The 27,826-nt window shown below is 37.6% G+C and overlaps 1 protein-coding gene across 17 annotated transcripts in view; it reads left to right on the top strand.

Annotated features, from left to right (window-relative positions):
- GLIS3 (GLIS family zinc finger 3) overlaps positions 1 to 27,826 on the top strand; it is a 622,522-nt gene that overhangs the window by 4,583 nt on the left and 590,113 nt on the right. For 3 of the 17 annotated variants that reach the window (XM_041729454.1, XM_041729331.1, XM_041729384.1), the window contains exon 2: positions 5,712 to 5,768. The exons of 11 other annotated variants lie outside the window; for them this stretch is intronic. The gene's annotated coding sequence lies outside the window, so the exon portion shown is untranslated. Of the gene's footprint in view, positions 1 to 5,711; positions 5,769 to 17,581; positions 17,667 to 24,217; positions 24,470 to 27,826 lie in introns of all 17 variants that reach the window. 3 more of the 17 variants (XM_041729434.1, XM_041729348.1, XM_041729416.1) reach the window with 3 other exon arrangements.

Below are 27,826 nucleotides of genomic sequence, written 5' to 3'. Positions count from 1 at the left end.
ATGTACTAACATTCCACTTCTACATGAAATGCAGGATTATGTAGCAGGAAAGACTATTATCATGAGAAAGAATGTTTCATATTCCTTCATCTCCTCATTATAATATCAAATCCCAGCATGGAAGATCCATCTCATAGGATTCTCTGTAGTGGAGGGAAGACACCCCATTACCTATAGCAGCTGTCACTCTGTTGCAGCAAGAGGTGAAGACACAGGGAAATTAGATGAAAGACTCACCACTTTCTGGTCAAGGGAATGGTGGGAAGATGAAAGAGAGACGCTGGTCCTGTTTTCTTTCTCCAGGCTTTGTCCAGGAAGGGAGTCTATGCTAGAAAATAGGAGGCGACAGCTCTGTCCCCACTGCCCATTGGGGGGCTGACTCCCCAGCTGTCCCTTACCAACCTAGGTTACAGCCACATCAACACAAATGTGGCAGGAAGTGTAGTCAGGCAAGGAGAGGATCTGAGATTTTACTTCCCAGCCACCCTTGGCTCCTGGTGGCAGGGATGCTGAAGAGAACCATGGGATGGTCATCACAGGATAAGGCAACTCTCAGAGTTCTGACGGTGTGTGTGTGTGTGTGTGTGTGTGTGTGTGTGTGTGTGAGAGAGAGAGAGAGAGAGAGAGAGAGAGAGAGAGACCTAATGCAGAGACTAACTTATTTATTACTACCAGTGGTGGAGGTGAGAGTAAGGCCATGGTAGATGTGCCTGAGCTCAAACGAAGCCAAGAGAAAGAGCAGAATATATCTTCCCAACTGCAGATTTCAACCATGAAGGGCAAGTTGGGACCAGGGAAAATGTTCTGGACACTAGGAGCTAAGCAAGTCCACATGTTACATTGGGTTGTTCATGTTTTAAAGTCTCTTTTATTCTGCAACAGATTCCCCCCCCAACCCCCGGCCCATCGTCTCATTTGTTTGTTGAAGGGACTAGGTAATTTGTCCTACAAAATTGCCCACACACTGGATTTGACTGATTGTTTTTTCATGGTGGCAATTAATTTGTGCCCCCCCCCCACTATTCCCCCTAAGCTGGTGGTTAAATCTAGAGATTTGATAGTTAGCAATGCTAAGATTGAACGAACAGTGGATTCTGATGTCAGCCTGATTCATCTGTGATGAATTCACCATCAACCTTTTGAATATGGTTTTGGCATCTGTTAGTGATGGTTGCTTAAGATCATTTTATTTAATTTGTTCTAATTCTATCATTCCTCTGAATATATTTGCTGGAATTCTTCTATAAAAATAAATTTTTATCGCATAATTATTTGGTTACCCTGAAATAAGAGTTTGTACAGAAAAGGCAGGATCCATGATTAGCTTTTTCCCTTTATTGGTTTTCTAAATAATGAATTGGTACACTAGCAACCTCTATTGTTGACTAATGATGTTTTGTTTCCTTGTTTTTATTAGTGTTATTATGAATACTACTGTTGAACACTGATGAACACTGTATTAGTGTTATTATGAATACTAGTGTTATTATGAATACTTTTATTACTGTTATTATGAAACACCACTCCATCCAAAGTGTGTAAATCCATGTGCACATAGATTTATATGTGTTGGGTAGATTTATGTGTTTCAATCAATTATAATCATTCTTTTTCTTGCTCAAATTGTCCCATCCTTGGCTAATGGGAGTCCCTTAATTTTGGCTCCCATGTCTTTTGGCAAAACCATTTGTCTTCAAGTAGTGTTCTTATTTTCTGGCTCAGAAAGATGTCCCAAGACCCTCTTGTACATTTCTTGCTCTGGAATCAACCATTTCTCCAAAGGCTCTAGATTCCTTTTCATGGAAAATCGTATTTAGAAACTACAGTCTTGGCATGGGGGTGCTCATTGCTACCAGGTTGTCAATGTTTCTAAACATTTAGTGGACAGCTCTCAGAAATACATAGTTCATAGAAAGGGAAAAATAATGAGTCCACACTGATATTTCCTATTCAAATTTTCTTATTGTGGTAAAATATTCATAATAAGTTTTATCAGTTTTAAACAATTTTTAAATGTACAGTTTTGTGGCAGTAAGTGGATCCACATTGTTCTGCAACCATTACCACCATCTATTTTCAGGGCTTTTTCATCTTCCTAAACTGAAACTCTCCCCATTAAATACTAACTCCTCACTCCTTTTTCCTCAGCTCCTGGCAATCCCCTTTCTGTATTCTGTATCTGTGGATATTTATGCTTTTGCGATTGGTTTGTTTCACTTAGCATAATGTTCTCAAGGGTCATCTGTGTTGACATGAGTCAGAATTCCTTCCTTTTTAGAGCTGAATAGTATCCCATCGTGTGTGTGCGTGTGTGCGTGCATATACCACATTTGTTTATCCATTCATTGATGGACACTTGGGTTGTGAATAATGCTGCTATGAAAATGGGTGTATCAATATCTGTTTGAGTCCCTGCTTTCAGTTCTTCGATGTATATACCAGAAGTAGAATTCCATGTGGAAATTCTATGTAGTATTTTGAGGACCTGCCATACTGTTTTCCACTTTGGCTGCACCATTATACTTTCCTACCAGCAGTGCACGAGGGTTCCAGTTTCTCCACATCCTCATCAATACTTGTTCTTTTCTCTTTCTTTTAATAGTAGCCATCCTAATGTGTATGAGTCAATTCAAATTTAACACTAGAGTTTGATTAAACTTCTTTGATTTTACTCTTATATCACTTTTTTCTTTACTTTGAAAATCTTGGTTCTTAAAGGCATTTATTTCCTAATTCTATAATGTACACGTAGTAGTAAAAAATATATATATACATATGAACAGGGGCACCTGGGTGTCTCACTTGGTTAAATGTTCGACTCTTGATTTGAGCTCAGGTCATGATCTCAGGGTCATGAGATTGAGCCCTGCATTGGGCTCCATGCTGCATGGAGTCTGCTTGAGATTCTCTCTCTCTGAAAACAAAATATGTATATGGGATGGCTGGGTTGCTCAGTGGTTGGGCACCTGCCTTCAGCTCAGGTTGTGATCCTGGGACCTGGGATCGAGTCCCCACATTGGGCTCCTTGCAAGGAACCTGCTTCTCCCTCTGCCTATGTCTCTGCCTCTCTTTCTGTGTCTCTCGTGAGTAAATAAATAAATCTTTAAAAATGTATATATCAACATTACTTCTAATGGTAAGACAATTGAATGCAGCTTAATTGTTTCTTTGTGGTTCTTTTCACCCCAGAATATGTCTCTCAAGTCATATATAGTCAAATTACTATGTTCAGTGGTCTCTTGAAGTAATTATTTTCCCTCTGTGGTTATGCCATCAATTTGATCTAAAGAATGTAAAACATTTACTTAGTTCAGTCAAATCTATAAAACAACACAATCAGAGAATTCTTATTTTGCTCTTCATCTCTCCCTCTCGCCGTATGTGACACTTTGTAGATTTCTATTGGGTTCGTCCTTCAGTTGATTCTTTTTAGAAAACATAAACGAAATATTTATACTTCTGTTCTCTTGCCCTTTATTACAGAGGTAACATCTTCTAAGCCCTGTTCTATGCCTCCCTTTTTTTCATTTATCCTGGTGCTCATTCAATATTATGATACAGAGATCTTGCTCATTCCTTTTAATGTTCAATATTCCTTTGTGTAGCTATTGGTATAAAGAAGTCTTCCTCATTCCTTTGAACTGCTACAGAATACTATATTGTGTGGATAGACCCATAGTTTTTTTTTTTTTTTAACAAGCTTCCCACTGATAGACATTTGGTTTGTTTCCAGTTTTTGCTATTATTAATAATATCACATTGACCTCACTCAGAAGTATGCTGGCAAGTGACCAACAAACTCTCCAGGAAAAAAAAAAAGAAAGAAAAAAAAAGAATTCCTAAATTTTAACATTTATTGATTTACATGGTGAAAGACTCCCATCCTGGCCAATTTCAAGCTACCAACATGAAATCATGTCATGTGGAGTTAGGAAGACATGTCTAGTAACAGCATTATGAAGTACTTCTTCCATACAAGTGGAACAGATGTACAGGACCTCAAGGGCATAGATAATAATAAAAGGCTATAAAAATAATTTGGAAATAGTGAGTTTTGAGTATTTATTACCTTTCTTTTTTATATAGTTTCTTTAGCTTTACATTTATATAATTTTACTTCTTTATTTTCAGAGAAAGAGAGAGAGTGTAAGTGGGGGAGGGGCAGAAGGATTGAGAGAATCTTAGGCAGACCCATGTTAAGCACAGAGCCACACTCAGGGCTGGATCTCATGACCTGAGATCATGACCTGAGTCACAACCAAGAGTTGGATGCTCTAATTTTTTTTTTAATTTATTTTTTATTTATTTTTTATTTATTTTATGATAGTCACAGAGGGAGAGAGAGAGAGGCAGAGACACAGGCGGAGGAAGAAGCAGGCTCCATGCACCGGGAGCCCGACGTGGGATTGGATCCCGGGTCTCCAGGATCGCGCCCCGGGCCAAAGGCAGGCGCCAAACCGCTGCGCCACCCAGGGATCCCCATTTTTTTTTTAATTTTATTTTTTAAAATGGAATTGTTTAGGGATGCTTGGGTGGCTCAGTCAAGCATCTCCACTTAACTCAAGTCAGAATCTAGGGTCCATGTTGGGCTCTCTACTCAGCTGAGAGTCTGTTGCTCCTTCTCCCTCTCCCTCTGCACCACCATCGGCTCTTCTGAGCCAGTATGAGCCATCACATTGTTTAATCCACACCTCATTTTACTTGAATAGAAAATTCTGTCTGCCTAAGCTAGAGACCATCTGTTTTTCTCTCAGGAAGAGAAGTTCAAAGGTAGGCAGCCCAGTGCTTATGTTGGAGCTCCATCGTCAGTGGTGTCCCATGCTCTTTTCTCTCTGCTCTGCTATCTTAGCCTTATCATTCAAAGTAGTTGATGGAGCGCCAGGTATCATATCCATATGCCAGATAGCAGGAGAAAGGAAGTGGGGAAAGGCAGAGGGTTTACACTGCTCTGTTCAATCAGTTACTTTTTAGGATATTCCTGGAGGCCCCATCTAGCACTCTGTTTACCATTTACGATATAGTACTTGGCTACCTGGTCATATCTAGGTGTAAGAAAAGCTGGGAAATGGGGACAATTGTGCAGATTGCTGCCTCAAATAAAATCAGGTTTTTCTCTCTTAATTTACTAAGTAAGAGATGAAAAGTGAATATTAGCTAGGCAACTAGCAATCTGCACTTCTATTGTAATTGTGGATTTTTCTCTTCTTTTAATGTTACCAGTTTTTGCTCTCCATATATCAGAGTTGTATTATTAGATACATAGAACTTTAGATAATTTTGTGATATATTGACACTTATTTTTATGAAATATCACTCTTAATCCTTAGTAATGCTTACTCTTTAAAAGGCATCTTCTTTTCTAATGCTAGCATGGTTATGCCACCTTTATTTTAATTAGTATTTTCATGATATATAATTTTCTATACTTTTTTTTTGGAGGGAAGCACATTTTATTTATAAATCACTTTTACCATAACTGATATAACTGACCCATCTGATTGCCCATTGCTAGTTGGGTTCCTTCTGGAATATTGAGGTATTCCCCAGGGTTTTATAGCTGATAGATCCATGGTCACTGGGCAGATCAATACTGTGGAGGGGCTACTATGATGCTCTGTAGAGCTTGGCTTTGGGCTGATCCCTGGGAAGCTGGGTGAGGTGGTGGTGGAGCTACTACTCAGTGACCTGAGCCTGCAATTCACTTTCCACAGCCTCCAGTGAGAGGTGTGTGTGTCCACAGAGGTGTGTCCACTTGCAATCTGATATTGGTGAGTTTCTTATTTATAATTAGACTTGTTCAATCTGTTAGAAGTCAACTTTATGTAAGACATGATTTTAAAGCAGCTCACAGAAAAACTGGCTGCCCAGATTTAGGAATAAATCTGGATAGTTGACAAGTTTAGCATTGTTAAAAGGAGTATGCAGGGATTGAGAAATTTTCAGAGGATGCCAGGCTATAGTCATTAAATATGCTCAGCCTTACAGATTCTTACAGAAATATGAAGAGAATATTTTTCTTTTATGAAATATTACTCTTGATCTTTAGTAATGGTTTATATCTAAAAGTCTTCTAGAAAATAAATAAGTCTTCTAATACTAGTCTTCTAATAACTTTGTTTTAATTAGTGTCTTCATGACAAATAATTTTCTGTATTTTTAAAACTTCTACATCCTTATTATTTAGAGTGTATCTTTTGAAAGTAGGAAACAGTTGGCTTTGATTTTATTTTCAGTCTGCAAAGCTTAGTTCTTACATTGAGTATTTATTTATGCTTAATTCAGTTACTAATATAGTTTGAATTCTATCAAAAATATTTGTTGTACTTGTTTTATGTTTTTTTTCTTTTATTACTTGCTTCTTTTGGGCTTAAATATTTTTTATCATTCCAATCAACATTTTGGTTATACATTCTTTATTTGTGGAGATTACTACTACATTCATTTTTGAATTATTAGTGTCTGATATAAATTGGTACTTCTACATAATGACAGGATCTTGGAACATATGAACTCTACCTTTGATGCTTATGTTGTTATACATTTTATTCTACTTACTTAATTTTTTAAAAAAGATTTTATTTTTTTATTCATGAGAGACGGAGAGAGACGCAGAGACACAGGCAGAGGGAGAAGCAGGCTTCCTGTGGGGAGGCTGATGAGAGACTCAATCCCAGGACCCCAGGATCACAACTTGGCCCAAAGGCAGATGCTCAACCACTGAGCCACCCCTGTGCCCCAGATGCATTTGTTCTTACCTCAGTCCCTATCCTGGTGCTGTGCAGACACTTCATGGGCCAGACCTGGTGCTGCTCTGTTCCTGACTGGGCTCCTAGTCCTGACTTGCTTTTCATGCCCACACACTAGCTTTGGCCCACCCCGACCTTGGAAGAGTGTTTCTTGCTTGTCTGGTAACTGTGGACAACTTATTACTTGGGCAAGCCAGAGAACTTTTTCAGCATCCAGTAGACTATCACCACATCTTTTCCAATTAGGTCACATCCCTTTGTCATGAGGGTCCTCTTCTAAGTTTGTTCATCCTTGGGCATTTTCTTCAGGGCTAGTATATTCTGTAGCATTGTCTTTATGTCTTTATAGTTACTCCTCTGTTGGAATTAGTAGTTCTTTTTTTTAAGAATTTATTTATTTATTTATTTATTTTTAATTTTTATTTATGATAGTCACAGAGAGAGAGAGAGAGAGGCAGAAACACAGGCAGAGGGAGAAGCAGGCTCCATGCACCGGGAGCTCGATGTGGGATTCTATCCCGGGTCTCCAGGATCGCGCCCTGGGCCAAAGGCAGGCACCAAACCGCTGCGCCACCCAGGGATTCCCCTAAGAATTTATTTATTTATTTGTTTGTTTATTTATTTTAGAGAGAGTGCGCCTATGCATGGATGGGGGAGGGGAAGGGTAGAGGGAGAGGGAGAATTAGATAATTTCAAGCAGACTCCATGCTGAGCATGCTACAGGGCTTGATCTCACGACCCTGAGATCATGACCTGAGTCAAAACCAAGAGTCCAATGCTTAACCAACTGAGTCATCCAGGTGCCCCTGGAGTCAATAGTTCTTTATATCAAACTTTCTCTGTTTTAGTTACTGTGTCATTTCTCTCTACTGATTGGGACTTGAATGATATAAAAATCTGCATCCACAGGATACACCCCATTCATCATGATACATTATCCTTATTGGATATTTATTATATATTATTGGTTTAAACTTGCTAACATTTTGTTAAATTTTACATCTATGTTATGAGAGTTAATGTTCTATTATTCTAATATTCTGTTATTGGATTAAACTTGCTAATATTTTGTTAAGTTTAATATCTATGCTATGAGGGAAGCCTGGGTGGCTCAGTGGTTGAGCATCTGCCTTTGGCTTAGGTTGTGATCCTGGGGTCCTGGGATTGAGCTCCTGTCGGGCCCCTGCAGGGAGCCTGCTTTTCTGTCTGCCTATGTCCCTGCCTGTCTTTGTGTATCTCTCATGAATAAATAAAATATTTTTAAAAAATCTGTTATGAGAGAGAATGTTCTGTAATTCTGTGTAGTTTTAATGTCTTTGTCTAGTTTTAGAATCAGAGTAATACCTTATAAAATGGTTTGGTGTTTCTTCTTTTTCTATTTTCTGAAAAAGTATGTGTTGGTTTGGTACTATTTCTTCCTTAGATGTCAGATGGAATTTACCAGTGAAGTGTTCTGGGCCTGGAGTTTCTTTTTGGAAGTTGTTAACTGTGAATTAAGTTTCTTTGATTGATACTGGGTTACTCAAGTTTTTTATTTCTTGTGCCAATTTTTTATAATTTGTGTCTTTCAGTGAATGTGCCCATCTCATCTAAATTGTCGGATTAGTTGGCATAAGGTTGTTCATCATAGACCCTTATATCCTTACTATTTTTTGGGTCTTAGTGATGTCCTCTCTTTCATTCCTGATTCTGGTAATTTGTCTTCATAGTCTTCTGGATCAGTCTGGGTCGGAGCTTGTGAATTTTGACATTCCCCAACCCCCTAGAATCAGCTTTTGGGTTCGTTGATTTTTTTTGCATTGTTTTTCTGTTGAGTGGGCCTCATTTTTGAGGTTCCTCACCTTTGTCATCTTGTACTGTAAAATCCTGGCTGCTAAGGCAACTTTCTAATGATGTCAAGTAGGTTTCATTTTTGTATTTTTTTTCTGGCTTTTCAAGTTATTCTCAGCAGAAGCACATGTTACTTCATTATAGCCAGAGAGAGAAGTCTGAGAGGAATAGTTTTGGGTGGTTGGTATTGCAGGAAAAGCACTGATTTGGAGGCAGGATTCCTGGGTTGAAGACTTTCCCCTGTTGCTTACTAATATTGCTAACAATGACCTTGGGCAAGTCAACTTGACTAAGCAAAGGTTTTCTTGTGTATAAAAGGGAGATAGCAAGAATATCTTATGTCAAAACGTTTCTGTAAGTATTAAGTAATCAAAGTAATACTGTTTATATGAACTATGACAAATTTTGTAATATAGTGTGGCTCATAATTATTTGTACAACCATAGATGCCTTGAAGGCAGGGACTAAATCTTTTTGCTCATGATTCTTGAACACACAGCACAATTCTTGGAATATGTTTCAGTGTTTAATAAATACTTGTTGAGCTCAACCAAAGCTATTTCACATGAATGGTTAAAATTCTCACATACTGACTCAAAGGAAATGCATACTGTATGCTCATAGTTATTGACGACATCTGAATTAATCCAGATTATGCTGAATTGTTGTTTATTATCATTACTTAGGCTAAAAATATTTACAATGCTCTATGTAAATTTCCTGTAATATTTTTATAGGATTATCCTGGTTCTGGCCACAAATGAAAAGATGTACTGAGAGATCTATGATTGGTGGGAAATCTCCAAGAATTGTCTCATAGGAGGAAGAGGTAGAAAATGCCCTGTTTCTGAGTCTGCAGATTTAAAAAGAGGTTCCTAAGATATGTGTCACTGAAGCTTGTAAACTCTAATCTTGTGGCCACATTCCTTTATGGTTTATGCCAATGGGTCTGTTCAGAGGAATTAACTACCTATACTACCTACAGGTGACAGGTTTGTGCTTTACCTTAACACCGTTTCTGGGGAGGGGAGTTTCTCTCCCCTATATGTATGCATATCTCTCTCGTCAGTTTTAAATTCAAGTACCGAGTTCATTAGATCAGATCAGTGTTTTCCCAGCTCCTTTGTTCTGCCTTCATAATTCCTTTTCATATCTATGTACACTTACACTATTTACTTAAGATTTTCTTTGAACTCATTTTCTTTTTCCTAAATGAATGTATTTTAAAAGAAACTTAATATCAATAATTTGAAAATTGAAAATCAATACTTTCAAAGATCTTGGTAGAAAATAAAAGATAGTGAAAAATAAACAATTTTATTGAATGCTTCAGAGAGACCATTGAACCCTAGATCTCATTGAAGACTGAGCCCTAGGCCTCCTCTCCTTATTAAAATAAGCAATAGTGAGAGGGCTGTTAAGACCCACCTCAGCTGAGTTTTTTTCCTTGTTATAATAAAACACCTGAAAAATAATTTTTAAAAAATGAGTGATTTCTTCACTATGTGATTCCATTTCATTTAATGATTTGCAAGCCTACCACCTAAAGCCACTCCAGGTCTCGCACTTAGGAATGCCTGGGTTAGATCATCTGCAAGGTGTTTTTCCGCTTTCAATATCTATGGTGTTGCAAATATTTTCTCTTCCAAATACTTGTGTATTTCCTCCCTCAGTTCTCATTCATGCAGACTGTCCCTGCATCATGTGCAAATGATTCCTTTCTACCAATGACTACCCCTGTTCTTAGTGTTGAGGATCACTGTGGGAAAAAAAAAAAAAAAAACTTGATAATTTTTATATAAAAGAGTGAAAATCAGGAAGTGATTGGGACAAGGTGACTCAGACAGAAGCCATTTTGCCTCCTTGACCTAGTATAATTTTACCTGTTTTTCCAAGCATTTCCTTTTCACTTCTTTGCACTTCCGCTCTGAAGTTTATCTGAATTAAAAATAAGGAAAATAAGCATATTTAAAGTTAAAATAAATTAAAAAGACAGATGCCTCCAGGAGGATTAAGAGGTCATTAGTCATCTACATACATCTGAGTATAAATTAATCCAATCAGTTTATTTCCTTAATACCTGAGATTACCTATAATGAAGAGGAGGGAATAAAATAATCACAATGAGTAGTTTATTTTGGGAGACTATGGGAGAATAAAAGGAAAGAGGGTTGGCTGGGACGGCATGCAGAGTGAGAAGGGAAAGAAAGGAAGATCAGAGCATCTCGAAGAAAAGTTAAGCATAATTTAAAATTTTTTCTCTCATTCCTCTCCTTATTCTATCTTAGTTTCTGTTTTAGAGACCCAGAAGTAAGACTAATATAGAATATTGTATATTTCACTTCTTAGATTAAGTCAACTTCCAAAGGTTAAGTTAAGACTTCCTCCACTATAACTAAAATTGCTCCTAAGGGAAGATGTCTTCTGTTTGGTGACACATATTTGGTAACCTGAGAACTGTATGTGTAGTGCTCCACACACAGTGGGTGATTAAGAAATGTTATTACTTCCATCTGCCTTTGTAAATCTCCAGTAGGACAGAAAATGTTAGGAAGACTGTTAGTGTGGACTTGGATTTTCCCAAGAGAATGGTTCAATTTTATATATAATATTCCTGTGCTTTTCAGGTCCTCCATTAGGTAACCCATCAATTTAAGTGATGATTTCTAAGCAGGTTCTAGGTCAGCACTTTTCAAACTATCTGTGGTGAAGACCAGGATATTATTATTATTGTTGTTGTTATTATTCTCTGATCTGTGGCAGACCCATCCTTGTGTGTAGCTCATGCCATATGTGACTCACTACACTAAGTCTGACAACACATATTAGCCTGTTACCTCACTCAACAAGACAATTTGACCAGCTTTGAGCTTCAGTGTCCTAGCCATGTCAAATTGCTATAAGAGCTTCTAAATACTTATTCCTAATACTGATATATCTCACTGAAGCCTGGTGAGAAAAAATTCACAGGCTATACTTTGAGTAGACTGATCTATTAGATGTTCTCTGAGAGTTCCTTTTATGAAATGACAAGACTCCTCTAGTCCTGGGGAGTCATTTTACTGATCTAAAATAAATGCAATCTGACAGTGTGGTTCATAGACAAAAATAATCTGAGAATTACTGCTTTGTAACATGAATTTTCCAACTCTCCTGGAATACTCTTGTTGCTGTTTTCTTTTGAACTCTACCAGAAAATTAGGAGCCCAGAAAATTTGGAGGTCTTATTATATAATTCTTAAACAATTATTATAATATTTATAGTATATAACAATATATAAAATAATTTATGAAGTACTTTCTGTCGGTATAAGTTATGCTGTAGTAACAAATGATCTCTGGAACCCTCGAGTTTCATACCAGTGAACTCATACCATTTATTTCTTGTTTGTGCTATCTGTCCATCACATCATAGGCAGGTTCAGCTTGGCTCCGGCTTATTAATTTTAGGACTTGTGCTGAGAGAGTAGTCCCAATCTTGACACTGCTGATCATGTTGGGAAAAGAAAAGATGGAGGCTGTGTGATGGTTCCTAAAGCCCTACCCAAAGATGGACACATTACTTTCTCTGACATTTCAATGGCTAAATTAAGTCACATGACCAAACCTGACTTCAGTGAATCAGGTGGAGGTAACCTCCCAGTAACCCTGGAAGGAGGAGCAGCAAAGAATTCAAATACTAATAACTCCTACAACATTCACTGTTAAGATTTGGGTCAGAGGTAGAAAAAGAGTATAGAGGCCTTTCAAAGCGTGGGGAATCTATTTTATAAATGAAAAACATAAAATTATTTGTTCTAGTTTCAATACCAATTTGAACACATTTTTCTCTTTTTTCCCTGGCCTTATTTGAGATGTAGTTGACATATCACATTGTATATGTTTAAGGTGTGTAACATGATGATTTGATATATGTATATATTTCAAAATGATTACTACAATAAGATTAATTAACACATCCATTACCTTACATAGTTACAATTTGTGTGTGTGTGTGTGTGTGTGTATGTATGTGTGTGGTAAGAACTTTTCAGATTTACCCTCTGAGGGACATTCAAATATACAATATCATATTGTTAACCACCATCATCATGCTGTACATTACATCCCCTGAACATGTTCATCTTAAAACTGGAAATCTGTACCCTTTGACTACCTTCTCCCACGTCCCCATCCCATCACCCCTGGCCATCACCTATCAGCTTCTGCACTGTTTCTATGTTCAGCTTTTTGTTTGTTTTTGTTTTAGATTCCACTTATAAATGAGGTTGTATAGTATTTGTCTTTCTCTGTTTGACTTATTTTTTAGCACAATGCCCTCAAGGTTCATCCATGTTGTTGCAAATGGCAGCATTTTCTTCTTCCTCATGGCTGAATAATATTCCATTATACACACGCACACAATCTATCTATCTATATATTATATATATCACCTTTTCTTTATTTGTTCATCTGTCAGTGGACAGTTAGGTTGTTTCCATGTTTGGGCTATTGTGAATGATGCTGCAATGAACATTAGAGTATCCGTTATCTCTTTCAGATAGTGATTTCTTTTTCTTTACATATTTATCCAGAAGTGGAATTGCTGGATCATAGGGTAGTTCTGTATTTAACTTTTTGGGGAATCTCCATATGGTTTTCCAGAGTGGCTGCATTAATTTACACTCCCACTCAGTGCACAAGGGTTCCCTTTCCTCCACATGTTCACCAGCATTTACCACCTCTAGTCTTTTGGATAATACTCATTCAACGGGAGTGAGGTGATACCTCATTGAGGTTTTGATTTTTATTTCTCCGATTCATGATATTGAGTACTTTTTTCATGTACCCATTGGCCATTGGAGTATCTTCTTTGGGAAAATGTCTATTCAACATCTTAGCCCATTTTAAATTGGATTATTTGTGAGGGTTTTTTTTTGCCACTGAGTTATATGAGTTTCTTTTTTTAAAAAAATTATTTATCTCTAATCTTTATTATTTCCTTCCTTCTACCAGTTTTAAGTTTTGTTTGTTATTCTTTTCTAGCTCCCTTAGATGTAAGGTCGGGTTGTTTACTTGAGATTTTTCTTGCTTCTTGAGGTAATTCTGTACTGCTCTAATCGTCCCTCTTTGAAGGGCTTTTGCTGTATCCCCAAAATTTTGGACCATTGTGTTTTCATGTGTCTGTGTGTATTTTTTAAATTTCCTCTTTGATTTCTTGGGTGACACATTCATTGTTTAGTAGCATGTTATTTAACCTCTATGTATTTGTGCTCTTTCTAGATTTTTTCTTGTGGTTGATTTCTAGTTTCATAGCATTGTGGTTGGAAAAGAAGCATGCTATGACTTCAGTCTTTTTTAATTTTTGAGACTTGTTTTGTGAACTAATATATGATTTATGTGATCTATTCTGGAGAATGTTCTATTTGTACTTGAGAAGAATGTGCATTTTGCTGTTTTAGGATGGAATGTTCTGAATATATCTGTTGGATCCATCTGGCCCAATGTGTCATTCAAAGCCACTCTTTCTTTGTTTGAAAAGATGATCTATCCATTGATGTGAGTGGGGTGTTAAAATCCCCTACTATTATATTACTATTGATTTCTTTCTTTATATTCATTATTAGCTGCTTTATGTATATGAGTGATCCCACATTGGGTGCATAAATATTTATAGTTGTTATATCTTCTTGTTGGATTGTCCCTTTTTATGATTATGTATTGTCCTTCTTTGTCTCTTGGTGCAGTCTTTGTTTTAAAATCTATTTTGTCTGATGTAAGTATTGCTACCCAGGCTTTCTTTTTACTTCTATTTGTGTGATAAATTCTTTTTCATCCCTTCACTGCATGTGTCTAGGTCTGAAATGAGTCTCTTCTGGGCATTGTATAGATGGGTCTTTTTTTTTTTTTTTTTTTTTTTTTTAGATGGGTCTTATTTGTTTTTTCATTCTATCATTCTATGTTTTGGAGTGTTTAGTCTATTTATATTCAAAGTAATTATTGATAAGTACATACTTATTGCCATTTTGTAACTTGTTTTATGGTTGTTTTCGTAGTTCTCTACTCCTTGTTCTCTCATAGTTTGTTGGCTTTCTTTGGTGATAGACGTGGATTCCTTTCTCTATTTTTTGCATATATATTACCAGGTTTTGATTTGTGGTTGACATTAGATTTATATGTAACATGCATATAGCAGTCTATATTAAGTTCATGGTCACTTAAATTTGAACCCATCCTAAAAGCACTAAATTTTTACTTTGCCCTACCCTGACAGTTTAGGTATATGGTATCATACTTTATATCCTTTTATTTCATGGATCCCTTGGCTGATTTTTTTTTGTGGACATACTTACTTTTATTGCTTTTGTGCTTCCTAATTTTCTTACTATTGCTTATGATCTTTCTTTCCACTTAAATCTCCCTTCAGCATTTCTTGTAGGGCTGACTTGGTGGTGATGAATTCCTTTAACTTTTGTTTGAGAAACTCTTCATCTCTCCTTCTATTCTGAATGATAGCCTTGCTGGATAGTGTTCTTGATTGCATTTTTTTTCATCATTTTGAATATATCATGCCACTTTCTTCTGGCCTCGAGAGTTTCTGCTGAAAAATACTCTGATAGCCTTATGGGATTTTCCTTGTATGTAAATGTTTTCTCTTGCTGCTTTAAAAATTCTTTCTTTATTACCACTTTTTTTTTTTTTCCATTTTAATTACTAGCTGTGGATCTTGGTGTGGATCTTCTTGGGTTGATTTTGCTAGGGAATCTCTGCTTCCTGGATCTGGATTTCTGTTTCCTTCCCTGGATTCAGGAAGTTTTCAGCTTATTCAAATAAATTTTCTGTCTTTTTCTTTCCATTCTTTTCTCCTTCTAGGATCCCTATAGTGCAAATGTTATGCTTGGTGGTGTCTCTGACTTCCCTCAATATGTTTTCATTTCTTCTTCTTCCTTTTTTTAGGTATTTTTAAAAAATATTTTGTTTATTTATTCATGAGATATATATAGAGAGGCAGAGGCATAGGCAGAGGGAGAAGCAGGGACGTAGGACTTGGTCTCAGGACCTCGGGATCACGACCTGAGCCAAAGGCAGATGCTCAACCACTGAGCCACCCAAGTGTCCCTTTTATTTTTCTTTTTCTCTCTCCTGTTCTATTTGATTCCTTTCCATTACTCTCTTTTCCAGGTTGCTGATCTGTTCTTCTGTCTCCTCCAGTCTACTATTTGTTTCTACTAATGTTTATTTAATTTCAGTTGTTGAGTTCTTCATCCCTGATTGGTTCTATTTTATGTTTTCTATCTCTTTGTTGAGGGCCTCACTGAGCTCCCCTACTCTTCTCAACTCCAGTGAGTATCTTTATGACCATTTTTTTACATTCTCTTATCAGGCATATTACTTATCTCTGTTTTGTTTAGGTTCCTTGCTGTGATTTTTCCTGTTCTTTCATTTGGGATATAGTCCTCTGTCTCCTGTTTTGTATAACTATCTGTGTCTATTTCTCTGTGTTAGGAAAGTTAAGTATGTTTCCTGCTCTTGAAAGTTGTGGCCACTAGGGTGTGGAGTGGGAAAAAAAAAATTTTTTTTTAATTTAAAGAAAAAGAAAAGAAAGCTGTGGCTTTAGGAAGAAGAGGTCCTGCAGTGCCCTACAGTGCCCTGCAGTGCAGTGTCTTCTGTTCACCAGAACCCGGCCCTTCAGAAATGTTGCATATGTGTGTTGTGTGTGCCTTCCTGTTGTGGTTGAGCTGCTTTTGCTTTCAGTCAAGTCATCTGCAATAGTTCTCTTTGCCTGTTGTGGGCAGGATTTGGTCCCTGTGTTGTTAGTGAGCCAGTCTGGGACTGCCCTGAACTTGAGTTGAGTCAGACTATGTGTTTGGTAGAGCTGTGTAGCACCAAACTTCAGGGTACTCTCCTCACTTTGCTCCCTAGGAAACTTTCATTAATGGGGCCTGCTATCAGACCAGGTATATGCCCCAGCCTGCTGCTGGGGCTCAGCTGAAGTGGTATGTGTGGTTATCTTCCCCTCTCCCTGGGGCAGGACTCACTTTGGCAGGAATCACTGTTGGGGCTGCTCACACACTGCCAGGCTTGTGACACCACTTTGGATGGCCTCTGGCCAAGGGCATGTTGGAGGGCAGGGTCCACAGGAGAACATGGGGTGGGTCACATAATGCCAACAAGGTCTGCATGGGCAGCTGCAGGAGGAGACTCATAGCTCCCAGGAAGACTCCCGTTGAGATTGATTGAGTTAGAGGGAGCCTAGCTGTATGAGCTTCTTATATATTTGGACATTAACTTCTTATCACATATGTGATTTGTAAATATTTTCTCCCATTCTATAGGTTGCCTTTTCATTTTGTGGTTGTTTCTTTTGGTTTGTGGTCATCCTGCTTGTTTATTTTTGCTTTTGGTGTCATATCTATAAAATCGTTGCCAAGACCAATGTTAAGGAATTTCTGCCCCCTCCCCCCACCCCCCGTATTCTAATAGGAGTTTTATGGCTTCAGGTCTTATGCTTAAGTCTTTAATGTATTTCAAGTTAATTTCTGTGAATGGCATAAGACTGGAGTGCACTTCCATTCTTTTGCATATAAATACCTAGTTTTCTCAACACCATTTATTGAAGAAACTGTCTTTTCTCCATTCAATATTTGGCTATTTTGTTAAATATTAGGTACTGTATACAGGTGGGTTTATTTATGGGCTCTCAATTCTGTTTCACTGATCTATCTTTGTGTTTTCTGCCAGTGCCTTACAGTTTTCGTTATTATGGTTTTGTAATATAGTTTGAAATCAGGAAGTGTGATGTCTCCAGCTTCATTCTTCTCAGGATAGCTTTGACTATTCAGAGTCTTTTGTGGTTTCATATCAATTTTAGAATAATTTTTTCTACTTCTGTAAGAAATTTGCCTTTGAAATCTCAATAGGAATTGCATTGAATCTATAAATGGCTTTGCGTAGAATAGACATTTTAATAATATTCTTCATTTTACTCTATCTTTTAAAAAAGATTTTATTTATTTCTTTGACAGGGAGAAAGCGTGAGCACACGTGAAGGGGAAGCAGTAGGCAGAGGGAGAAGGAGAAGCAGGCTCCCTGCTGAGCAACAGGCCCCAGGTGGGTCTGGATCCCAGGACCCCTGAGATCATGACCTGAGCCAAAGGCAGACGCTTAGCTAGCTAAGCCACCCAGGTGCCTCCATTCCACTCTGTCTTAAAGGCTCTGTGAGATTATTTCTTTAAGTGTCACAAGTGGAAAATGCATCTCCTATGTAAAAATTATAGATGTTTTATATTAAAAACAGAACATCATAGCAATTTATCCATCTCTCTGGAGTATATATGGAACATATAAGTACGTATGATTATAAAGTAAACACAGAAGAAGATGAAATTTGATAGGAAACTCACTCAGCTAATTTCTGAGGTTTCAAAACTTCAGTGTCTTTTATCTTGATTTTTGTGGTTCATTTTAGAAGATGAGGTTATCACAGAAAAAGAGTCACATATTCATGTCCTGAGCCCTGTGAGAAAATTCCTTGCTTGTTAAAATAAGTTAGGACATCTACAATTCCCAGAGAAGAAGTCTGACAGGACTTAGCATTTCTTAAAAATTCTTAATTCTCTGAGGATAGGAAAGAACTTCTTCAGATCTTTCTTCAAATAGGGCTCATTTCATATCAAAGAATTAACAAGCCTCCTTAAGCACCTAACATGCAGCCATGGAGTAATTAGGCTCATTTGGGGTTAGGGCTCAAGATCTCTTTTATTTTTAAAACACTTCAGATTTGAAATGCCTTGTCAGAACTAGAAAGAACAAAGACAAATCTCTGCTGCATGCAGATATGTAGAGAAAAAGATTAAAAAAAAAAAAAAAGAAAAGAAAACTTCTTTATTTGCCTCTTTCCTTTCCTTCTTGCTAATGGTTCCTTATTTTTATTATGCTATTCCTTTAAGTCCCTCTTTGGGATTTTTTTTTCTACTTTCTGTTTTGAGAGATGTTAAGAATACATCTTCCTAAGAGCTCCTGATGTTTAAACTTGGGGAAAAGAATTGTGTTGTTTTAGCCAAAATATCCACTTGTTTTAAATATATATGCCTGTAGCTTCTTCAGGGGACTAGGTGGCCAGGGAGTGTGGCCTGGAGAAGTGCCATAGCAGTGTGCACTTTCATTTGGCAACATGATGGCCATCCATCAAGTTTATAAAGAAGTTGCAGTCTGTGCATGCAGAATTCAGTCACCACATTCTCTTATTTGATCTGATTTTAACACCAGTTCTGTGAAACTGAGACTTCCAATGCCACTTTATACTTGAGGATTAAATTGCAGACTCCCATGTTTGGGAGATTCATGGTGATCTTATCCTTCTCCTCCTCCTTCCTGCATCTTTCGCCCTGTCTCCATCCATACATACGTCTCAGAATGCCCGTGTTCTTATGTGACAGTCTGAGATCCCCCACTGTTGACTGGTCCACTGCTGATCCATGAAATTACTTTCCCCCATGTCATAGTTTATTGGCCTGAGAATGAGTCTTTTACCTGAACAGGTTAATCAGGGTGTATCTCTTTAAACACTAGAGCTGAGGCTTCAGCATCTCTCCAATGGCATAGGTTTTAGAGCATTTGTCTCTACCATTTCACTAAAAACATGCTTGTCAAGGTTACCTGTGAACCTTCTGTGGTCATAACCACTGGCTCCCTTGTTTATCTTTGAACATATCAAGAGCATGTTCTCACTTCAGAGTCTTTGTGTGCACTGTTCTACCAAATATTCTTATTACTCTCTCCTTTGTTTGTTCAAATAATACCAAACATTAGAAGACTTTCCCTGGCCACGTTTATAAAATAACACACAGCACCACCATCACCACTACCACTTGGCACTCTCTAAGTCCTTATGCTGGTTATTTTTCTCCATAGCAGTAATGACTACCTGGTATATCATTTGTACATTTGTATAGTGTGCAACTTTCTCCGTTCCACTAGAGTATAAGATCCCCAAGGGCAGACACTTTCCTTGTCACTACTAGGCCTCTAGTACCAGAATAGTGCCAGTTGGGCTCTAGAGCGTAGCTGATTGAGGAATAAATAAACATAAGTCTAGAGCTGTAGGAGACTGCATTTCCTTGCAAGTAGAGAAAGCCAGCATAAGATAAGAGAGAACAAAGCCAGCATGCTGGGAGGAGCAGAGGCCAGGTGAAGGATGAGTCCTGGTTGAGCTCAATTTCCTGATTGTTTCTGATGCTCAGGTGCATTTCTGATCTGCTGCAGCTTGATGGTCCAATCCTTCCAAAGAGTCCATGGACCTTTGCGTTTAAATAGCCTTGAGTTGGGTTTCTGCATCTACCAGGGTACCTAACGAATAGACCAAAGTCATAGATACAGAAGGAGCTATAGGCAGGGCCAGAACTCAGGTTTTGGATTTTCAATCTAACATCATACCAGGTGTTTCTGCAGCTTAAAGCTCTTATGTAATTACAGGACCCAAAGATATTCGTGTCCAAATCCACTTGAAACAAGGCCCCAGAGGGTGTCAAAGATGATGAGATCCTGCTAAACTTGCTAAATATCTGTTTTCCTCCTGCCAGAGGGTGCAATCAATATTTTCAGGATCTGGAAAGAAACAACGTATCATCACTGAGTGTTCCATTATCAATCATTTCATGATGATATTAAGAATAGCATTTAAAAAAATTAATTGCATAAGTGACAGGAGAAACCCTATGGCATGATGTTGGAAGGAATGTTAGAGGCCACTTCGTCCATCTAGAGAAATGATATGATTGACTTAAGATAACTTGGTTAGTGCCAAAGCTAGTTCTAGAACCCCAAAATCCAAGGCTGTTTCACTTTAAACTCAGGCTCTTTTTGCTATACAAGATGCCCAATTTTTCCTTTTCCCTTTGTCCTTTCACTCCCACTCTGGTCTCTGAGGTCCTTATTTTTATTATGCTATTCCTTTACATAGCTGTATACAGCTATGTAAACTCTATTAATAATCTCTTCATCAATAAATTGTGGATCATGCTATTTAGTTGTCTCCAGAGAGTGTGATGACAGATTTTAAATGAACTCAGGGTAACTAAAGATTGTATGTTGGAAGACAATCTCACACAAGCTGTGAATGAAATATAAATCAATCCAAACTCAGCAATTTATGGATTCACGCTTGTAAAAGAATAATAACTTTAGAATATGTCCCAACATATTAACTCATATAATGAGTAGACAATTTTTTTATAATTCTGTTTTAGAAAGAGAAATTATCTCAGAACTAAATTCTATTTTGTATTATCTGTCTAGCAGATAAAACAGTCTGGAAAAAGGTATAAATTACCTAATGAAGTAGAAAAACACTAAATGCTTCTTAATTATTGATAGTTTTAGAAAGGTGGATGGTATAAGAATTAGGAAGAGCTATAGCAAACACTTGGGAGAAATTTAAAAAATATGTATCTAAATATATGCATTGCTCTAGGTTATATGAAATCAAAATTTCTTCAGATTTGAATATCCCACTTTAGGAGGCCAGCAAAGGAATGTATGACCTTCAACCATATGACCTTTTTGAGTAACTCTACTCATATTGAAATCATGAGAGAGAGAATCTAAATTGGCCCAGTCTGGAATCCACTGACCACACCATCACATCCACTGATCAGAGGAGAGCAGGATATATTCCCTGCAATAGCAAAGTTGTAGTTCCCCAAAACAGAAGTAAGAAGAGCTGCATGCTGAAAAATGAGAAATAATAGGTGTCCCCTAAAGTCCTCTGGATTTGTCCCTTTGTCATTTACCCCATATTGTCATAATGTTTTGGGAAACAGCAGAGTATAGGGCAAAATGACCTGGACTTGGATTCTGAGACTTAAATTTGACCTTCATCTCTGTATAACATTAGACAAGTCATCTCTGTATAACATTAGTCAGGTTTATAACCCTTTGGGGCCTTAGTTTTCTCATCTGTAAAATTAGAGAGCTTTAATGTGTTGTTACAAAGATTTCTTCCTGCTTCATATGGTAAGAATTTATGGCTCAAACTTGGGCGCTGTCCATGGTTCTGCCAAGTTAAAGTGAAATCTTTATTCTTTATAACTGTACTTCAAGGTTTTATTATGATAAATAACCCCAATTAGAGTTTATTCTGGTTAAACATCAAGATTCTGATGGTGTGGATTCAAGTAGATACCCAAACTGGAGTGGGAGGGAGCTGTAGAAGAAGTCTTGGATTGGGAGTTAAGAGATATAGTGCAATGCTCATCTCTGGCATTCATTTACTTTTCTTCAGTTAATGCATGATTTCCCTTTGGTTAGTCGGTCTTCTGCCATCCAATCATACAATTCTGATAGAGCCAACTTCACCCTCTATGTTCCCCCTTCATTTAGCGCACTTTGTCACAGTAAGGAATTGTACAAGATCACAAGTGGGGCTGAATCAGGTGGGATCTGTAAGGAGTTGGCTTTAGAGACCAGTACCAGTAAGGGAAAGTCTACCTCCTTTTGGAGCATGAATAGGACAGAAACAAACTAAAAAATAACATAAGAGACAAATAAAGAAGGACCATGACGTTGTATAGGTTTTTCTTAGGTGCTGAACAGAGGGCTGTGTTCAGGAGATTGACTGCATCCCATAATCTCCCATCAAAAGAAGAGGTAGAGGAAGATGTCCTCCATGAGGTTATCCACTGTTGAGAAAATTTCAATATCTCTTCCAGCAGCTCAATAGTACTTAGGGTCAATGACTAGGATAGCAGGAGAGTAAGGTTGAGGAAGGAGATCACTGGTCACTTTTGAGTAAGAATGAAGAGTCCAATTTAAATTCAATATTCGCCAAGATTCTGGTTGGAACAACAGACATAAAACAAGTACTTACAGTACTATGAGGTAAATACAATCAGATGTGCAAGATATTGTAAGAACATAATGGGTGAACATTTTGGTAGTGTTGTGGGGAAACTGCTCAGGGATAATTTCCTGGTGGAACTAAGAGTTGAGACATTTTAAAATAAATATATGAGTTAGGAGAGTGATGCATTGCAGGCATAAGGGGCAAGGGGCAAGGGGCAGGAGCAGCAGAGTGACAATCAGTGGGCATGTTCGCAAGAGTCAGCAGGTGTGTTATTGCAGTAAGCAAACTGTTTACTGCAGCTGGAACCTAAGTACAGGCAAGGACAGATAGGAGAGTGAGCTGGAGAAGGAAGCAGGGGACAGATCATGCAGGGCCTTTGATACCGTGAGAAAGAACTTGAACATTTCCCTGCAGACCAGTGGTCACACATTGGTAAACCATAGGCTAATTTTTACTCTCCAGTGTGTTGTTTGGCCTATACAACATTATTTTAAAAATTGAAATATTTAAAGTTTAAAAAATTTTCACTTTGGCGGTGGTTTCTTTTGCTGTGCAGAGCATTTTAGTTTCATGTAGTCCCACTTGTTTATTTTTTATTTTGCTGCTTGCAGATTTAAAAATTGGGAGTCTTCACGTATCAAACATCTGTATTTCTGGTCTCTCTAAAAAAAAAAAAAAAGAGAGAGAGAGAAGATCTAGCAATCCTGGGCCTATACTCTGATATGGTGAAAATTGCCTGGAGATAAATAATAGGTATTCTTCCTGGACAGGGCATATGCATTTCCAGCTCATCACAGTTCCCAATACTCTCCCCTGATTCCTCATTTGGCACCTAGTTCCTCTCTCTCTCTTTTTGTCTGTGTGGCCCTTGTATTAAAGAGAGTATCTGCAAAAGGACTCAGTTACCTGCATCCAGAATTTAAGTTGCCACTAGTGTGGTGTATGCTGATCAGTAGGTTATTTAGTTCTGGTGCTCAGTTTCTTCATTTCTTAAATCCAGACTAGTTAATTTCCTGCTCCATCATGCTATGATGCTTTTATCATTAAAACAATGATAAAAATGCTCTGGTCTTATACAGTTTTCACAAATTTCATGTGCTTTTTTAATGGCCTCTATGAGATAAATACTGTGTTCTCAACTAAAGAGATGAGTAAACTGAGGTCCCGAGAGGCCAAGAAAGAAATCCTGTGCCCTTCCTTCCTTTGCTATGCAGCAATGTTATGCTTGGATTTCTCTTTTCTGATACTTCCCAGGGTTGGTGCAGCATGAGTAAAATAATGAAATGCAACCAATTAGCATATATGAGATAAAATATATAAGGTGTAATTCCAAGGCAGTGGGGCAGTTCCCATATGATAAAAAATTGTAGCTTTATCTTTTTTTTTAAAACTTCATGTGTTTTATATTTTTGCGTCTTGGGGAAAAAGGAACTGAAACTGAGCTCATAAGAAGATTTTTACTCCCTTTTTAAAGATAATTTATTCAAGCATAAAATCTTTGAAGCAATTTTGTAATCAAGTCTGAAAACAGAAGAAAAAAGATTTTTATAAAAAAAAAAGTCTGAAAACAGTTTACAATCCTCAGAGGCAGGAAATCCAGGACTAGTTAAAGTGAAAGGGTATATCTGCAGGGAATGCAGATATCACTGGTTCCATATATACCAGGGGCTTTGGCTCTTCTTACGTGGTTCTCTGAAGGGAAAGGAAGCTGGACTTCTAGTGAGGCAATGACCTGCTGTCTTCACAATAACCAGCAAGGTAATGGGAATACCACACTTGTGAAGTCATGTCCAGCAACCAGATGTTTTGTTTCATACAGGTGAATGTGAAGTTACTGGAAATGAGACTGCTATACGATGGAATCACTAGAAGTCTGGCTTAATGATTCACATACAACAGAAAGACCAGAGCTCAGAGCTTATCATTCCTATGCTTTCAAGAAAAGTGTGTGAACTGGAAGACAATTAAGATCATGATGCTAATCCAGATTGAAAGGATACAGGGGAAGATTAGAACATGATTCCATATCACTTCTGATGGGAGAACATTGCTTAGGTTTCTTTATTATTGTGTATGTGAAACAGAATAATTATGCTTTTGTGAATTAAACAGTGTATATTATTTTGCAGAAAAGCTTTTGTAGGCTTCAGATGCTGATTGAGGAAATGGCAAATGAGCTGAATGAAAAACCCAAGATTGCATCTCAAATAATCAGCTCCCATCGCTTCTCCTCCTCATTGCTCTAGGGATCAACCATCAGATCAAATTTCTCTTGGCCATAGTCCTATTCTTTAATCCTTCCCAACACTCCTCCTCTGTGGCAAATCACTAGTGCCTCACACAGCTATAGGAAGTCAAGTCTCCTTGATTGTGTTGTGGAGAAGCTTGGTATAGAACCGCTCTGCAGCGAGACACTAGGCAGGGACACATAGTGGAATTGTAATGTCTATCTCAGAAGAAGTAACATAATTCTGTCTTCTTTGAGCCTAGTTCTTTGAATCTAGACTCGCTAAGCTAGTTCCTTTTCCTTGGGAAAACCAAGACCTTTCTGACAGAATTCCCAGGGCAATCCAGAGTTTAGGTCAAATCTGCTTTCTTTGCAATCACTTGACACGTAAGTGTATTATTCCTTTCCCTGGACCTCACATTCACTTCCTGAACTGGCCTCCAGAAACATGTTTCCCAAGTGTTTTCTCTAAGAATGTCCTCTTGATTCCCTTAATCCCAGCTTATCCTCCTTTTCAATCCTGGTTATTTTCTTCTCTGTCATTGATACCTCCAATTTTAGTGTCTTTAATAGGGTGCCACTTGTTTTTTTTTTAAATTTTATATTTATTTTTTTTATTTTTATTTTTATTTTTTATATATTATTTATTTATTTATTTATTTATTTATTTTAAAGTAGGCTCCATGCCCAAAGTGGGGCTCGACCTCAAGACCCTGAAATCAAGAGTTACATGCTTTACTGACTGAGCCAGCCAGATGCTGCCCTCCCCCTACCCATCCCCCCCTTCTCCCCCTCCTCCTCCCCTTCCTCCTCGTCCTCCTCCTCCTTCCTATTTTCTTCTTTCTTCTTCCTTATTCCTGGCAAGAACCTTAAGATTCCTTAAGAACACTGCATTTTCATTGTGTCTTTTTTGTTGCTTTTAACTCATGAATGGGAAATTCATTTTATGAGAGAGGAGACTTCTGGTCAAATTGGAAGAGTAAATTCATATTTTGACACACCTCTTCTCCAAAATGCTGATGCAACAGATAAAATATAAAAAAAAGAAATAAAGAATATTAAATTGAGCCTTCTGTGATTACAGTTCTTATAGATTAAAATCATCAAATTTTAGAAATTTTAAATGTTCATCTTAAAATAGATATGGATTGAAAACACAAGATAAATATCTCTGTGTATCAGAAATGGACAAACAATGTATGTGGTGAGTGAGGCTTGAGTTACAACTTTGCTGGGTCTGGAAGCAGGCAGTCGTAGCAGGAGTTTGACTCTCTTGGGTAATAGCGACTTGAAAATACCTCACAGGAGTTGAAGGACTGGACACAGGATTGTTACTTGAAACCAGGTCTTGGAATGGGACTTAATATCTCATAAAAGAAGATTGGAGGAAAAATTGCTACCAATGAATGCTTAGATCCCATGCATCCTAGAACACACATGATTTGGGAGGAAAGAGGACATGGGCCTAATGCTTTGACCAGCAATGGAACCAAACTTCTGCTGACTCAGCAGCTTGATTGGCCATATCCCAGTTGTCACCCCAGGGCTTCTCCAACCTGTCCTTATGAGGCTGTGCTCTGGATTGGAGTCTGGGGCACCAAATGGAGGCAGCTTCCAAACTCCTGGAATGAGGGGTGGACAGCAAAGAGGGATAAAAGGAAAATGAAAAAACAATCTTTTCAATTTAAAACAAACCTACAGGGGTGCTTGTCTGGCTCAGTCAGTAGAGCATGTGACTCCAGATCTTGGGATTGTGAGTTCAAGCCCCATGTTGGCTGTAGAGATTACTTGAAAATAAAATCTTAAAACAAGCCTGTAATGTAATGACTACAAATGTATGAAAGAATATAATAGTAAGAAAGACATGAATTCATTAGGGAATGAAACTAATTTATTAATTTGTTTAATGTATTTATCTGACAAAGACTATAAACTATGCATGTTTAAGGCATTCAAGGAGAAAAAGGAAGGCATACATTTTATTGAAAAAATAAATTACAGAACAAAAGTAACAAATGAAATCTGAAACGAAAAAGTATGCATTAGATAGAAATCCTGGAAAACAGACACAATGAAAGTCTTTGGAATATAAAATTTCATACTTGTAGGGAGAATTAATGAATTGGAAGACAGTGTGAGAAATTCACTTGGAATGCAGCACAGTGAGACAGAGGGATAAAAAAATCAAAGTGTGTGGAAGGGATGATACATTGAAGTTGAGAGGACTGGCATTGACCATTGTGTTATGTTTTGATGGTGTGTTATGACCCCATGTATATAATTCTTAAAAGCAGGCCAGACAATGCTACATGTTTAATGAAGATCTATATATGCAGTAGGATTATATAAAACTTGAAATGATAAACACCAAATTTCAGGTAAGCTGTTGCTTCCGAAATAGGACAGGAGTCAGCATAAAAAATGTTTCACATTGCCACCATCTCACAATCTCTTTGGCTCATTCCCCCCTCCTTAGGAAAATGAATATCCATCTTCATATTCTCAGAGTTTCCTCTTGTTGATTATGGGGAGAGGGACTTTTCTGCGACATGGACAAATACAGTCTGTTATCCAGCCTTTCGTTGCTTTTAGTGATACAATCTTCATTACTAAAGAAGCATGTTGGGGATGCCTGGGTGGCTTAGTTGGTTGAGTGTCTGACTCTTGGTTTTGTCTCAGGTCATGATCTCAGGGTCATGAGATTAAGCCCAATGTGGGTTCAAAACTCAGCAGGACCATCTGCTTGATGCTCTCTCTCCCTTAGCCTCTGCCACTCCCAGCCCCACCCCTGTGTGTGTAAAAAATGAGTTCTTCTTTCTTCTTTCTTATTCCTTGCAAGAACCTTAAGATTCTTTAAGAACACTGCATTTTCATTGTGTCTTTGTTGTTGCTTCTAACTCATGAATGGGAAATTCATTTTATGAGAGAAGAGACTTCTCTCTCTCAAATAAATAAATAATCCCCCCCCAAACCATACTAGTTGTATCTATAATTTTTTCTCTTTAAACATTATCTAAAGAAAATATGGCAAAATATTAATATTTAGTAGGGTGGTGTGCTGGGTACCTGAGCATCTGTTATTTTTGTTTCATTATTATACTTCATAATAGAATGAAAATATTTCATTTGAAAATAAATTTATAAAATAAAGAAGAATAAGAAGCCATTTAGTTAGTGTCAGTGTTTGGGGCCCTGATTCTG

The sequence above is a fragment of the Vulpes lagopus genome, chromosome 2 (assembly GCF_018345385.1).
Source record: "Vulpes lagopus strain Blue_001 chromosome 2, ASM1834538v1, whole genome shotgun sequence".
NCBI lineage: Eukaryota > Metazoa > Chordata > Mammalia > Carnivora > Canidae > Vulpes > Vulpes lagopus.
Note: the sequence above shows the minus strand (reverse complement) of the source record. Positions and strands in the feature narration are given on the sequence as shown.